The sequence below is a fragment of the Globicephala melas genome, chromosome 10, assembly GCF_963455315.2.
Source record: "Globicephala melas chromosome 10, mGloMel1.2, whole genome shotgun sequence".
NCBI classification, from domain to species: Eukaryota; Metazoa; Chordata; class Mammalia; order Artiodactyla; family Delphinidae; genus Globicephala; species Globicephala melas.
The window spans coordinates 83,034,427-83,049,935 of record NC_083323.1 but is presented as its reverse complement, the minus strand read 5'-3'; the positions used below and the strand labels follow the sequence as shown (position 1 = coordinate 83,049,935).

General features: G+C 35.7%; 1 protein-coding gene across 4 annotated transcripts in view; it reads right to left on the bottom strand.

Moving 5' to 3' along the window:
* SOX5 (SRY-box transcription factor 5) overlaps positions 1-15,509 on the bottom strand; it is a 991,328-nt gene that overhangs the window by 848,042 nt on the left and 127,777 nt on the right. The window contains exon 2 of one of the 4 annotated variants that reach the window (XM_060306246.2): positions 9,499-9,580. The exons of the other annotated variants lie outside the window; for them this stretch is intronic. The gene's annotated coding sequence lies outside the window, so the exon portion shown is untranslated. The remainder of the gene's footprint in view (positions 1-9,498; positions 9,581-15,509) is intronic. 4 annotated transcript variants of the gene reach the window in all.

Sequence of the window (15,509 nt, the reverse complement as noted above, 5' to 3'; positions counted from 1 at the left end):
TAAACTTTTAAAATGTAATTAATGTGTTTACCAAAGGAAGAGGTTGGGCTTAACTCCTTGAAACATGTTAACTACTGCCCTGACACAAGGAGCTGTTGAAAACACAGGTAGACACCACTGTCCCAAAACAATGCACTAGCTACGTAAATTATTGTTTGAAACTTACTATTTGGAAGGACTTAGGTATAGAGAGCCTTCATAGTACTTTGCTACTTTCCTGGGAGTGCTAATTGTGTTCTGGCCATATTTTGGAATTTGAAGCACCTGTTCAGAGACTCTCCTACCATGACAATATAATCCAATCCCACCAAAAAGTCGGCTTTCTCTTTCCTTCTCTCTCTCCCCATCTCTCTCGCTCTCTTTCTCTCCCCCACCTCCATCCTTCCTTTTTCTTTTTGACAACTTACACCAGAAAAGGTGGTTGCAGGAAATGATAAAGTAAATATTATTTTCATATATCAAATTCCTGGTTAAGTTTTTCACCCATAAAAAAAATGCTCTATAGATGAATGATTTCATCACTTCAAGACCCTGAGAAGGTAGAAACTCTTCTTTGCTACAACTTACAACAACTTTGCTACAACTTATATAGCTACAATATTATAGATATTACTTAATGTCCATATAAAGTACCAGTCATCACTGAACAAAAATAACTAATTGTTATTATGGAGACCCATTCAACTCTAAAAACACAGTGAGTGACAAATACATAGTAGGCTCTATGCCGGGCTAAAAGTAACCCTTAACTTCATGGTATCTAAATATTTAATAACTCTTCTGTGGATCCAGGTTTTGTGGGGACTGAGAGCTTATACAATTTCAGAAGAGAATACAAATTAAAATGTTTAATTTAACATGAAAGTGAATATTTATTTACAGTGGAAAAATCCCAACAAATTATCACTTTAAAATGCTGAGAAATATCACAAACATCACAAAATCTGGGAAAAAAACATAATATTCATCTTAACTAGCTCCCCAACCACACCTCTCTAATGCTTTTCCCCTACAGTTGTTGGCTACATACTCTGACTGCCTCTTTGTAAATATCACTTTCTATAGAGAAAATGGAAAGATAATCCATTCTTTTATCTAGTATGTTTACTCAAATTGTTTTTTTACCTATTCACAATTGGGATTCAGAAAACATGCAACTGCACAACACAAGATACTTGCTGCCTGCATTACTGCTACAAGTTTCTGCCCTAAACACACAGATATTTGAGAAATTCTATTTATGTAATATTCATCAAAAAAGAAAAAATTACATGACACATTAATGATAGCATGAACTGCATTAGTCATTAAATTCCTAACAGGAGAGAACCTCTATTGTGACTGGGCACTGATACAAACCATAGCCTCTATTTATAACATTATACATCTAATAACAAGAAAGTTTTCCACAGAGTAGCTTCTGGCTCTGTATGTTTCAAAACTAGTTGCATTAGGTATCAGCACTGCAGGGACGTATCCACAGGACAATACGGCCTCCGGTTCCTCACCTGCGTGTCATAAGGCTCTAGTAAATTGGCAAAGTGGAACATCATCAATAGCTCCACCACTACACGTGGAAGTTTGCAAAGAACATACCTATATCCCACTTAATTTAAAATCACTGTATCCCCAGCGTGACTCCCCACCACCTCCACCAAAACAAAGTCATAACCTCTCCAATGCCACTGCAAAACAGAAAAGGAATGGAGGGAGGTTACAGTGAAGGCACTGGTCATAAATGATTGCAGTTAAAATAGCTTAGATTGCAAATTTTACAAAATATATGATTATTCGAACACATTGCCTACAGGGTCTCTGAACTTGGGAAAGAACTCATAGGAGTGAAGGACCCTGAAGCTTAGTTTTGCCTCTGGTGAAATAATTTACTTCTTTTCTGGTGGAACAAATGTTTTTTAAATAGTAAATATCAGATGTTTGTCAATAATTGTGATTATAAATATCTATTAAAAGGATCTTATTTTAAGACACAGTGAGTACAATTGGTAATTAACAATAATTGAAGAATTCAGAAACCATACAAAAGAATATTTGGAGCAAATTTTGTTTTTGGAATTATAAAACTGTTAGCAACCGTCTTCTAAAAAATCAAAGCCCTTCTGCAGCTAAAGTATAAAGAAAATGTGGAATTAAACAAAAATGTTTAAACTGTCACATATTTCAGCAGCTAAAATACAAGATAATTGTTGAGAAGAGCGTGCTGAGGTAGCCACTGGCAGGAAGACTGTGGAAATACACATTTGGAACCTTGTTTTCCAAAGAGCCTATGGAAATAAATAAGAGAAGAAAGTAATTCCAAAATTTAATTTTGATGGAATTTTCTCCTGTGCTGACTCTCAGAAACATACAAATTGTAATCTAATAATACATTATCTCTAAAAATTACACAAAGCTTGTGTGTGTTGTATAAATAGGTACAGCATATTTCTCCACTAAACAAAATATTAAATCAAAATAGTCTATGTATTCATAATGTAAGAAAAGTTTTCTATATTTTTTAATATGAGGTTTTCATATTGAGTTCATCCATTTGAATTATCTTTGAATACGCATTAGAAAGATACTAATTCTGTGCACTCATATTGACTAAAAAGATAAAACATAAACTTGGAGTCCAACTGTCAGTTCTTAAATCCAATCCATAACTCAGCATATTTGTGAAAGTAACTAAACTTACCGAAGTTTTTACTGACTCCTCAAACTTCTCATTAAGAGTTTAAGGGAAAATTGGTCTTAGATTTAGGAATCAAATTCCAGTTGAAACTTTGGAGGTGGATATCCCAATCTCTAAAGTGGGCGAAAGGATCTGCTTATTAGCTTTTTAAATTTTCATGTCTTTCTATTTTGTTTCTTTTCTTCCTTCCTCCTCCTTTACTTTCTTGAAACCATAGGAACTGGGTGGTGCTGCCACAAGAATTCTTAGCAAATGTAATGTGAATTATAAAAAAATATTTCAAGACATCAAGTTTCTGAGGGAGGTAGAAGAAGAAATAAGACCTTTTAGAAAGTAGCTGAGCAAGAGCAAAGCTAAAGCCAAAGCACAAACCCTCAATGGTTAGAAGTAGACGTTAATGCACAGAACCAATTACAGTCAACTCAAAGTCAACAATAGGGAACATTCAAAATCATTCCAATACATATACCAACAGACCAAATTTGTACCTGCCAAGTCTAGTTTCCTGTTTCACTTCTCTGGTCTCTTAATCTAAACAGACAAAATGCTTCATTGTAATAGTATTGCTACCCCAAATATATCCTAAATTGCATTGGCTATAAAGAATAAAATGGCCCACATCACATACATGTAACACACACACACACACACACACACACACACACACACGCATTTTGATGAGTGTTTTGCAAGCTGTAGATTGCCAGAGGTTCAAATAAAGTATGCAACAGAAATGAAACTTATTATCAAACCAAATATTTTAACAGGAAAATGACATAAATGTCATTGTCTAAACCAGGAGTATGGCCTGTGATCCAGCTCACTACCTATGAAATAAGAATTGTTTAATGAATGAACATTTATAATCAACATGATGATAGAGAACATTAACACTAAACTACAATTAAGTGAAATGTCTCCCCTCCCAAAAAAGAATTCAATTATTTCTCATTATAAGACTTCTATTATTAAAAATTTCCTCAAAAAAAATTTCCTCAATTATTACTATTATATTTTGAACCATGTCAATAAAAATTTTGTGGAAATTTTTTTCCTCTCTTGAAGTACTTACATAATATCCTCCATTTCGCCTACTAGCCTACAAAGCCTAAAATATTTACTATCTGGTCCTTATAAGAAAAAGTTTGCTGACACCTGGTCTAAAACAATCTAATCTACAAAATTGTTTTAGCCTCATATATTTCTAGTTTTCATAATATAGATATGTATGCACGCACTTAGAGTGTATAGTAATGACTGCTCTCATAAAAGACTCATGACTACCTCCTAATGCTTCCTAAATCACTACCAGGAAAAAACCACAATCACTACCCCTGAAAAACAGATTCCTATGGAGAGCTCACAATAACAGATCACATTTATCTCACCTTATAGAAAAATGAAAAGGAGGTACTGATTTTACCCAATAATTTAGTTTAAAAAAAATTAAAATTATAATGTTCAATGCTAGTGGAAGTGTAGACAAGAAAACCCATGTCTACACTAACTATAGCAGTGTTAAATGGCACAGTCTATCTGGAAAGCAATTTGGTAACAGATAACAAAATGCATTAAAATACTTACACACTTTGATATAGTAAATCAACTTTTGTAAATCCAAAAATGTGAAAACATACATACACATAAAGATGTTCAATAAACTGTTACTTTCAACAGTGACCTGACTCTAGCTTTTTTTTTTCTGTTAACAGCCTTACTATTCGTCAAGTTATAGAAGGGAGAAATCTTGGCACTATCCTTTCCCTCACACCAACAGAGCCAATAATTTCTCCCCCTTAGTCTTCCACATCTTTTTCTACTTCATCTCTACAGCTACAATCTTGGTTTAAGAATCTGCCATCCCTCTTCTGGATTCCTTCAATATCATCTTGGGACTAGATCTGAAAAGTGAGGCCTAAGCTTATACAATTTGGGGGCTCTTTAAAGAAAAAGAAGGTAAAATTGTGGATACAAAATGTGTGTTACCAATGCTACCCAACATTAAGAGAAGCGTAACAGAGGGGTAGGAAATATTATAGAAAGAGGAAGCACTCCTAACAAACTGAAGTTAAAAACTCATACTCTTGGCAAATTTTATAAAAACACAGGACCATAAGAACACGTTTTACAGTCTCCCCCAAAATATTGCTAAAGGCCCATGCAAGCCAAGTGGTTTTTATTTAAGCTTTATTTCAGCTTCTTGGTGTATCTCACTCCTTACCAAACCCTTCGCTCCTGAGCGTCGCAGTTTTTAAGCTGTCCATCCAATCATATTGCTGATAAACAATTTTTCTAAAATGAAATTCTAAACATATCCCTTCCCTACTTGAAAATCTTTCTTGCCAGTAGTATAATTGGTACAAATCCTTCCATGATATCACCTCCACCTACTTCTCCAACCTCATTTTCTGTGGTTCCAGACGTGCTGCAATATTTACAGTTCCTTCTGATGTTATTTCAGCAGATGTTCTTTCCTCTAACTGAAGTGTATTTTCTTCTCTTTTCTGGCTAACAGATTTCTTCTAATGTTTCTGTCCCAACTTACATGTTAAAGTCTTCCCGGACCTGACAATAGAGTTGATAGCAAGTTCTTTGGCCCACTCTCCTCCAGTATTATACTTATGACCTATTATAAGGACTCATCCGTGGTGTGTTTCCCCTGATAAATTAAAATCTCCTTCAAGGCAGAAACCCTGTCCTAGCCATCTTTATCTCCCAAGTGCCTGCCTTAAGTGCTCAGTAATCCTTAGCTGAACAAATGAATGAAAAAGGAAGAGAAGTAAATATATCAAAAGATTACTGTTATTGCTTTTGGTCATTGGTATTGTTAGTAATTTTTTACCCTTATTTTAAAATATTTTTGCTGTGTGGCTGTATTTGTTTTATAATGGGAAATCTAATTTATAATAAAATATTTCTTTGAGGCTTACTCTAATTTTCATTAGATCTGCTATCTAATTCTCTTAAAATTCTGCATACCTGTGCCAGGTTTATTTACATGGCCAACAGTCTACTTTACTTGAAATCATGTTTAGATTCCTGTACACAATTAGCTAAATAAATATCATTAGTGCAGCTTCATTAAAGTGTATTTTTCTTAAATATTTCTCAGTACACATACTTCTCAGTAAGTGAGCATCTATTAGAGTTTTGGCAAGGAAAAGCTTATAATGGACTTATTTCCATAGGTATATATTTCATACACTAACTGAAAGGAATAATAAAAATGTTTTGCCATCTGGAATAGAACAGTGCTAAATACTACAAGACTCAAATTATGTTCATAGGCATGAAGCCACGTTTCCAAATCACTATTACAATTTCTATCTTCCACATAGGATGCACTAAAGAATTGCTTTTATGAAGAAAATATCCAAAATAATCTGATAATTCGCCTAAATATAATCCTCATTGAAGCTGAACGTATTTTATCCTTTTTTTAGTAAAACTATCATTATCACTATCCAGTAAATGCCTGCAGGAACTTTATAGCAAACATTTTATTCTTTTTCCTTTGCATTCTTTAAATAGTTTGTTTTATTACACATTGTTTAAATATGCTCTACATAGAGTAGACCATGTACACACAGCATATTTAGATATGAATACAGGTCAAGAACACCAAAAATGCAAACCACAGGCCATAGGAATAACATCACCGAACTCACATTGACACCACTTTAGTAGTTTCAGAGCCAGTTGAATTCTTCATAATCTATACCCCTAGTTCAGGTAGAACTTCATTTTCTAGCCTGTGGTATGATGGTATTAGACTGAACCTCTCCACAAACATGTTCCTGTTCCTCCTTTGTGTTAAGACGTTATTCTGAGCTCTCGTGATAGTATGATCTATGTCTAAGTCTGAACTCCTTTGCTGTGTGGATCCATGCCCCAGCCAGTCTGGTTTGGTTGTTTAAAGGAATAACAGCATTCTCCTCATTGCACAGGGCTGCATGCAAGAGTCACCTGAGATGAAGTGCAGTCCAGCAGAAAGAACGTAACTTTAAAATCACACCATCATTGTGTGGAGTCCCCACAATGGCATTTCAAGGTCTGTGTGACATTCAAGTTATTGAGCCTCTTTGAACCCTGGTGTTATGGGTTGAATTGTGTCCCAACCCCAAATTCACATGTTGAAGTCCTAACTCCCAGTATCTCAGAGTGTAACATTTAAAAATAGGGTCATTGCAGATATAATTAGTTATGTTAAGATGAGGTCATTAGTGTGGGCCCTATTCCTATATAACTGGTGTTCTTAGAAAAAAGGGAAACTTGAACATAGAGCAGACACTCAGAGAGGAAAGATAGTGTGAAGAGACACGGAGAAGACACCATCCACAAGCCAAGGAGAGGGGCCCAGAGCAGATCCTTCCTTCACAACCCTCAGAAAGAACCAACCCTGCCAATACCTTGATTTCAGACTCCTATCCTACGGAACTGTGAGACAATACATTTCTATTGTTTAAGCCACCCCATTTGTAGTACTTCGTTACAGCAGCCCTAGCAAACTAATACACCTGGTTTCCTCAAATGTCAAATCCTTAACATAAAGGATGCAGCGCCATTCTAAGGGTTAAAAATCACATCATAGATACTCAAAAGAGGGCAGGCAATATTTTTTATCATATAGGGTATAATATTTGAAGTATTTTATTTCATTTCCTTGAATCTTGCTTCTTTCTCCATTCAGTCAGCCAAGTTGCTATACTCTACACTCAATTTTCATAAGAAAATTGTTGGCAGAGCAGGGAAGCATGGGGGAAGGAAGAATGTCAATTATTGGTTTTCGAGTTTCAAAAGCCTAAGACGCTCTGAGAAATTGGAATGATTCTCATGCATTGGAAACAGACTTAGAAGAGACCCTCCTATTTATTTACTAAGCTAAGAGCAGATCTAGACACCTCTGAGTGGAGAATAAGGTAGTCAAGGCATGTACGGACATTAGTGAATCCAGAAGCCAAGTTGGGGGTGGGTGGCTGAAACTTTACCCTCTCCCCACCACCATAACTCTTCCTAGTGGGGCTAGAATGACCAGATATTAGACTGCAAGATTCAACTGACGCACCTTCATTGAACAGGCATGAAATCCCAAAGTAAAGGGCTAGATCAAAATCCAGATTAAAAAAAAAAAAATCATAAGAACTGGTTGAATGGTTCTAAAAGCCAACCAGAGAATGTAAAGGATCAAAAGGATAGAGGAGAGGAAAAGCGTTGTGAAATGGTTCTTGGATTGAGCTGCTGCCCTATGGCAAGTCCCACCTCACCCCAAGCAAGAGGGATGGAAGGGACTATTTTCTCTCTCAAATCTTTAGAGAGGCTTCAAAGGAATAATTTAGACAGGCTGGACTTTGGGAAACCCAATGGACTGCAGACTGGCTCCCACCTTGGAAATCGGGAGGACAAGAGGGTCAGGCTAGGAGCAGCTCTGGAATTTTAGAAGTACCCTCAACCTCTCCTGCCCTTGGAGGTTCATGAGATGCATGTTTTCATGAAGCTGGTGTGGGCCAGGGATGAGAGAGCCAGACTGAAGCCCAAGATGACCATCACGAAGTATTCCTGATACACTAAACAGGAGTTCCTGTGGGATGGATTAGCTGAAGACTAGGAGCTGTGTGGGAAGCGGACAGCTGAAGGAGAAGCCTTGTCCAAGTCAGGAGAGTAGAAGACAAATGGGTCCAGCAAGGGAAGCAACCCAAGTCCCCCCAAAGTGGCCAAGTGACTATCAGTTTTAAACAACTGCCAGGCCCAGAAAGCTGGAGCCAGCTTCACATAGTACCAGTGCATGTAAGAAACAACCCCAAGCCACTCTTCCCTTTCCTTCCCATGTTCCAACCCCTAAGGGTTTAGCAATAGCAGCTAGCAAATGGGGGAGGAGGTGACAGAGAGAGAAAGAAAACAGCACACCCTCTCCCACTGCAATAGCCCAACCCACAAAATGGGCCTCAGAGAGAGGAGGAGAGATGATTTGATATTACATGCACTTTGAAGCTACAATTATGGTCTGAGATTGGACATTCTAATTTCTGAATGTCTGTGATTTAAAGTGTGGCTAGAAATTTTTTTTAATCTAAGGGTAATCCCTATTAGGTATGGAGCCTACGTGAGACCTAAATTTCATCCGGAGGCATGGGAATACCCACCCCCATTCCCCAGTTCATTTTAAAGAAACAACAAGAAAAAAAGTAAACGATTTCCTAAGTTGTGCTTGTTCGAAGTACTGTTACAGAGAGAAATCCCAAATATGTTGGTGGGAGATAATGGAGGGTGGAAAGGATTTTCTTTCTTGGATGGAGTCTGGACCTTGGAAATGACCAAGTGATATGTCCAGGTAGATGGACCTGACCAGATTTGCCAAGGACTTCCCACAATAGCATGCCTCGGAAGCAAAAGAACAAGGACCACGTACTTCAGAGTGGCATGCAAGGAGCAAAGAGCTTTATGCCACCCCAGAGATTCTTCCAGTTTAGCAGGAGCACACCCTCATGTGCCCAGGAAGTATCTGGAAGAAGCCAAGAGAAGGAGAGAAGACCCTCGAAGGAAGACCAAAGTGTGCCTCAGCAATGGCTCACAAGTACTGACAAAGGATGAGAGGACAAAGATGACTCATAGAGAGATGACAGCCTAGGAGCAGATATGTCACCCCTCACCCTCAAAACCTTACCTAGAATTAGGATGCAACCTCCAATTGAGTCCACATGGTTAAATGAAGGGTTAAAATATAATTTAGATTTAACTATAGAAGAATAGATTTAACTATAGAAGTGTGCAGGTTACATTTCTTGCACACTCAGTGTGTAGACACATACCTGCCACATGCGGGGAAGCTTGTCCAAGACTTCCAAGGATCCTCTTAAAGTGTGTCTTTACACTGTGAACTGATTAACAAGCCTAGAAGAGAATTAGAGCTAAGTCACTTAGAGGCAGATTCACGGTGTGAGGAAGTTGACTCTCAAATCTTAGCTGTTTGGGGAAATGCCAGAAGATTGTGATAAACTGAACCCGACAGAATACACAACATCCACTACCACAGAACTCTTAAATTCCATCTAGAAAGTTACAGAAGCATCAGCAGAAGGAAAGAAAATAAAATGAATCAGCTTGTTTGGTCTGATTTTGAAAATCAAATGCTCCAAATCCCAGAAGAAAACATAGAAAAGAGTAGGCATAGTAGGGAACTTAAGGTTCCTATCCTAAAAACTTGGAATTTTTAAAAGCATCAAACCTGTTTCTAATGAGAGAAGACAAAGAAATCCAAGTAAGGGAATAGATTGTGACAGGGGTGCTACTTTAGAGAGACTATTCAAGGAAAAATCCTCTCCGATAAGGTGACTTATGAGCAGAGAGGAGGATAAAGAGAGTAAGCCAGATGGAGGAACTTTCCAGGCCAAGGGAATAGCAAGCACAAAGGTCCTGTGGTGAGAGCCTGCTGAGCATGTGCAGGAACAGCAAAAAGGCCACTGTGGCTGCAGCATGATACGTCAGGGGGAGACAAGTAGGACATGAATGATGTTGGAAAAGGCCAAGGAAAGGCTCTGAATTTTAAACTAGAAGCCATTAGAAGGTTGTGTTTTTCTTTAATCAAATATTTTAGTTTGACATCATTGTAGATTTTCATGCATTTGTCAGAAGTAATACAGAGAAATCCCCTGTATCTTTTACCCTGTTTCCCCCAATGGTAACATCCTGCAAAGTTATAGTACAATATCAAAACCAAGATATTGACGTTGATAGTTAAGATACAGAACACTTCCATCACCATAAGAGTCCCTCAGTTTGCCTTTTTATAGCCCTCCCATCCTATCTCCTTCTTAAACCCTGGAAACCACTAATGTACAAATTCTATAATTTTGTTATTTCAAGAATATTATACAAACAAAATTATATGAGCAACACAATTCTCTGGAGATTCATCCAGGTTGGTGTGTGTATCAATAGTTCGTTCAGTCATATTGCTGAATAGTGTTCTATGGTCTGGACCATTTAACTATTCGCTCATTGAAGGGCACTGCTTTCTTTCTAGTTTGAGGTTATTATAAGTAAAGCTGCTATAAACATTTGTATACATGTTTTTGGGTGAGCATAAGATTTCCTTTCTCTGAGATAAATGCCCAGGAGAGCAATTGCTGGGTTTTATGGTGGTTGTATGTAAAGTTTTCTTTAAAAACCCGTCAAACTGTTTTGCAAAATGGTTGTACCATTTTACAACCCCATTAGCAACGCATGAGTGAGCCAGTTTCTTCAATCCTTGCCAGCATTTAGTGTTGTCACTATTTCTTATTGTAGCCCATTCTGCTTTTCTCTAATGGTTAATGATGTCAAACATCTTTTCATGTGCTTAGATGATATCTGTATATATCCTTTCCCATGAAATGTTTCATGTTTTTTGTTTATTTTCTGATTGGATTGTTTCATTTTTTATTTTAGAGTTTTGAAAGATTACACTCTTAATACCAATCCTTAATACAAGTCCAAACATATAGTTTGCAAATATTTTCTCCCAGTCTGTAGCTTGTCTTTTCATCTTCTTAACAGGGTCTTTCATGGAGCAAGTTTTCAATTTTGCTCAAGTCTGATTTATCAATTTTTTATTTTATGAATCATTCTTTTGATATAAAGTCTAACAATGCTTTGCCTGGCCCTGGGTCCTGAAGATTTTCCTTTTTTTCTTTTTTTAACATCTTTATTGGAGTATAATTGCTTTACAATGGTGTGTTAGTTTCTGCTTTATAACAAGATTTTCCATTTTTTTCATAAAAATTTTATTTTTAAATTTTACATCTAAGTTCTCTATACACTTTGAGTTAATTTTTGTATAAGTTGTAAGACTTAGGTCACGGTTCAATTTTTTGTTTATGGATGTTCAACTGCTCCAGTGCCATTTGTTGAGAAGGCTATGTTTCCTCCATTGAATTGGTTTTGCACCTTTGTCAAAAATCAGTTTACATCTGTGTGGGCCAATTTCTGGGTTCTCCGTTGTATTCTACTGATATATATTTGTATCCCTCTGCCAAGATCACATAGTCTTGATTACGGTAGCTATATGATAAATCCTGAAATTGGGTATATTAATTCTTCCCACTTTATTCTTCTATTTAAAAATTCTTCTAACTATTCTGATTCATTTGCCTTTCTATAAAATTTTTAGAATAATGTGGTCTATATCTACAAAAAAATCTTGATGGAATTTTGATAGAAATTGTGTTAAACTTGTGTATCAGTTTAGAGAGAATTGATATGTTTGTTATGGTGAGTCTTCCAATCCATCATTTAGATTTTCCATCAGTACTGTGTGGCTTTCAGCATACAAGTCCTACACATGTTTTGTTAGATTTATACCTAAGCATTTAAATTTTTGAGTGATTATAAATGGTATTGTGTTTTAATCTTTGGTGTCCAGTTGTTCACTGTTATTATATAGGAATATAGCTGATTTTTGTATGTTTATCTTATATCCTACTACTTTGCTGAACTCACCTATTAATCTTGGAAGGGTTTCTTTTTTAAGTTCCCTGGGATTTTCTACATAAACAATCATGTCACCTGCAAATAGGGACAGTTTTATTTCTTCGATTCTGATCTCTATGCTTTTAATTTCCTTCTCTTGTCTTTTTGTACTGGCTGGAAATTCTAGCATGATATTAAATAAAGTTGGTGAGTGCAAACATTCTTGACCTTGTTCCTGATCTGAAGAGAACTAATTGTCTTTCATCATTAAGAGTAATGTTGTTACAGAATTTATGCAGTTTTATTCAGATGCTTTATATCAAGTTGAGGAAGTTCTCTGTTCTTATTTTTCTGAGAATTTTTATCCTAAATGGGTGTTGAATTTTGTCAAGTGCTTTTTTGGCATGAATTGATAGGATCATGTGATATTTCTTCTTTAGCCTGTTAACATGGTGAATGGTGCAACAGTTTTGCAAGTACTGAACGAACCTTGATCCCTGGAATAAACCCTACTTGGTCATGGAATATATGTTATTTTATATATTGCTGAATTCTATTTGCTAATATTTTGTTAAGGATCTTTGTGTCTGTGTTCATGAGGGATATTTATCTCTAGTTTTCTTTCTGTACTATCTTTATCAGGTTTTGGTATCTGGCTAACACCACTTTCATAAAATGAATGGGTTCCTGAAAATGATTGTGTAGAACTGATGTTACTTCTTTAAATGTTTGTTAGAATTCTCTAGTGAAGCCATCTGGGAGTGGAGTGTTTTATTTTTGAAATGTTAACATTGTTCGATTTCCTTAATAGTTATAGGGCTATTCAAATTATCTATTTAATATTGAGTGAGTTGTGGTAGTTTGTGTCATTTGAGGAGTTGGTCCATTTCATCTAAGTTGTCATTTATGTGTGTAGAATTGTTTCTAGTATCCCCTATTATCCCTTTAATGTCTGCAGGATCTGCAGTGATACACTTTTTTTCATTCTTCACACTGGTAATCTGTGTCTTATCTGTTTTTTCTTTGTCAGTCTTGCTAGAGGTTTGTCTGCTTTATCACTCTTTTCAAATAACTAGGCTTTTTTGTTGATTATTTTTCTGTTTTCAATTTTATTAACTTTTGTTCTTAACATTATTTCCTTCCTTCTGCTTGCTTTGGGTATATTCTGCTCTTCTTTTTCTAGATTCTTGAAGTGTGAGGTAAGATTATTGATTAGAGACTTTTACTTTTTTCTAATGTATGCATTTAATGCTACAAACATGCCTCTCAGCACTTCTTTACTTGTGACCCACAAATTTTGATGTTGTATTTTTTATTTTCATTCCATTCAATGTATTTTTTATGTTCCTTGAGACTTCTTTTGTGACCCATACATATATATAATGTATGTTACTGAATTTCCAAGTGTTCAGAGATTTACATGTTATCCATTGTTGATTTCTAATTTGATTCCATGGTAGTCAAAGAATACATTCTTTATGATTTTAATTCTTTCAAATTTGTTGAGATTTGCTTTCTGACCCAGGATATGGTCTATCATGTTATATGTTCCTTGGTTACATTAAAAGAATATGTGTTCTGTTGCTGTGGGGTGGAGTGTTCTGTGAGTACCAATTAGAGTCTGTTGGTTACTGATGTTAGGTTTTCTATATTCTTGCTGATTTTCTACCTAGTTTTCTATCAATTGATGAGGTAGGGGTGTTGAAGTCTTCAACTATATTTATAAATGTGTCTTTCTTTTTTCAAATATTTCATTTTTTGCAACTCAGTAATTTAGAATACACACATTTAGTATTGCTATGTCTTTTTGATGGAGCAACTCTTTTATCATTATATAATATCCTCCTCTGTCACTAGTAATTTTCTTTGCTCCAAAGTCTACTGTATCTGATATTAATATAGCAACCCCTGTTTACTTTTTATTAATGTTTGCATGATACATTTTTATCCATTCTTTACTTTCAACCTGCCAACATCATTATATTCAAAGAGAATTTATAAAGATACAGCATTGTAGTTGGGTGCTATTTTTTAATACACTCTAACAATCTGTCTTTTAATTGCTGTATTTAGACCATTTACATTTAATGTAATTATTCATATGTTAGGCTTGAAGCGAGTAATTTTATTTTTTGTTGTCTGTTTTTCATTTCTCTGTTTTCTTTTTCTTTCCTTCCTTCAACATTTTTTATAATTCAATTTTGATTTATCTGTAATGTCTCTTTGTACAGCCTTTTTAGTGGTTGCTTTAGGTATGACATCAAATTACATAATTTATCACAGTCCGATGGTGTCATCATATTATCAGTTTGAATGAAAGGTGTCATGAATCATGGCCTACTGAATATTTCTGCAAAAATGTGGGATTTGGTAAATCTAAACATCAGAATAAATGTAGCTATGTGAGATACTGTCCTGTTTCCTCCCCAAATGCTCCTGTTTTTCCCCACTTAGAACTACATACACATTCATACCTCCACTAAAACGATAACTGATATGTGAATTGGAATTAGACAGGGGGAAAACAATACATCACTCTGATTTGAAACACCAATATTTCTGTCATTTGATGTATACTTTTTTGGATAGACAACTTTAAAGATAATGTTTAAGAGAATGTTTTCTAATACATTAAAGTGAATAGAAATCTGAAAACTTTTTGAAGTCTGAACAAAATTTTCCTCTTATTTCATTTATCAAGAATGTGGACAAACAACCATTCATAATGTTACAATTTTCAGTAGGCTTAACAATTACCTAGGCTCTTGTTCACCTTTTATAGAAAATTCATTTCTGAGAGATGAAATTAACTCGCACATGGTCATGAGTGAGTCAGTGACAGAGTTGAGCCTAGAACTGAGGTCTGATGACACTGAACCACACATTCAGGAATAAAAATATTAATTTTTATCTGTAGTATATGAACAGTCTGCTTGGGAATGCAGTTATGCTTCATTTCCTTAAGGAAGGCAAAAAAAGAACATGGCAGATGGAATATCATCACTCATCTACATTGGAATTTAACCAAGACTCTGGGGTTTAAATGTACCCACGTGCCAAAAGTAGCAACTGGTAGCAAATAAATGGCCCAACCATGGATATTATTGCAGGCACTGGCCCACAAGAAGTTCTCAACATGAAATTGTAAAAGCTAGCATGTCCTTTTCCATTGTGTATCAGTGAGTTTTTTCCCACCTAACCATGCTATTACAGAGGGACAAATTTGAAGGACACTGACATATTTCCCACATTATGCAGTTTTTATTCACTTTAGATGTGAAAATCCTTGAGCATATACAAAAGGGACAGTGCTCAATTCCCAAATATTTTTTATACTCCCCAATTTATTTTATGAAAGATCAAACCTCTAGTT